Genomic DNA, 1,067 nt, shown 5'->3' on the forward strand with positions numbered 1-1,067 from the left:
ACCTTGGCACCCGCGTTTCCTTCATTTTAAATTTTTTTTTTTTACAATCTCTCAAGTGGGAAATTCTATAATCTCAACTTTTTTTGCCTTTTCAGGAAACTTTTGAATGGAGCGCATCATTGGTGCGCTCCGAAGTGTGCTCCAAAGCTCTCTCCAGCTGCGTGCACCTGCCCCGGCCGCGCACCCGGCCCCGCCCAGCTTCGCTCACCTGTCCCGGGCGTCTGGTGCGGAACCTTAGAGTAAGAAACATCACCGTGCACCTTGGCCAACGTGCGCGACTCGACCGAGCGCGCACTGGCCGAGGTGCACACCGATTTCACCTGGGTGCGCGCGCAGCACCTCGGGCGCACCGGGGTGCGCGCACAACGCCCGGGTTGCACCGTGGCCTGTGTGCTCGGGGCGCCTCGGGTGCGCGCTCGGTGTCGCCCCCGCGCGCGCGGTAGTGCGGGCAGCGCACCCCGGCCCGGCCCGGCCCCGACGAGAACGCAAACGGGCAAAAGGTTTATTCAAATAGCATTGCGACGCCCGGCGAAAAACTAAAAAAGGGTGCAACACCGGGACTTCCCGGGAGGTCACCCATCCCAGTACTACTCCGGCCCAAGCGCGCTTAACTGCGGAGTTCTGATGGGATCCGGTGCACTAACGCTGGTATGATCGCACCCGTTATGAGCTTGTCGCAGTGTGTACTTAGCAAACCGCGACCCACGTGCGAATCCACCCCGGCCACCCACCCCCGTCGAGGTGCACACCCTCCCTCGCGAAGTGCGCCCCGTTCGCCAAGTGTGAGCCCTGCCCGGGTGCGCGCACCTTGCTAGGGCGTCGGGTGTGCACCCGGCCCGGCCTACGTGCGTGCACCTGGAGGGGGCGTCGTGTGCGTGCAGTGTCCCGTCTGCAACGCGGTGCCCACACACCACCTCGGCGCAAACGACCTGCGCTCACATGTGGGCCGAGTGCACCTTGGTGCATGTTCGGGGCGCCTCGGTGCACGCTCGATCTTGCCCCGGTGCACCAAGGCGCTCGGTTTGCCCCGGGTGCGCACTTGGTGCAAGGTGGGCACCCAAAATAGG

General features: G+C 63.6%; 1 non-coding gene across 1 annotated transcript; it reads right to left on the bottom strand.

Moving 5' to 3' along the window:
• Nucleotides 1-543: 543 nt before the first annotated feature.
• Nucleotides 544-662, bottom strand: LOC131866889 (5S ribosomal RNA). The gene has a single exon (XR_009365488.1). It is a non-coding gene; the product is annotated as a 5S ribosomal RNA (ribosomal RNA).
• Nucleotides 663-1,067: the final 405 nt, after the last annotated feature.

Source organism: Cryptomeria japonica, unplaced genomic scaffold (assembly GCF_030272615.1).
Source record: "Cryptomeria japonica unplaced genomic scaffold, Sugi_1.0 HiC_scaffold_156, whole genome shotgun sequence".
Lineage (NCBI taxonomy): Eukaryota > Viridiplantae > Streptophyta > Pinopsida > Cupressales > Cupressaceae > Cryptomeria > Cryptomeria japonica.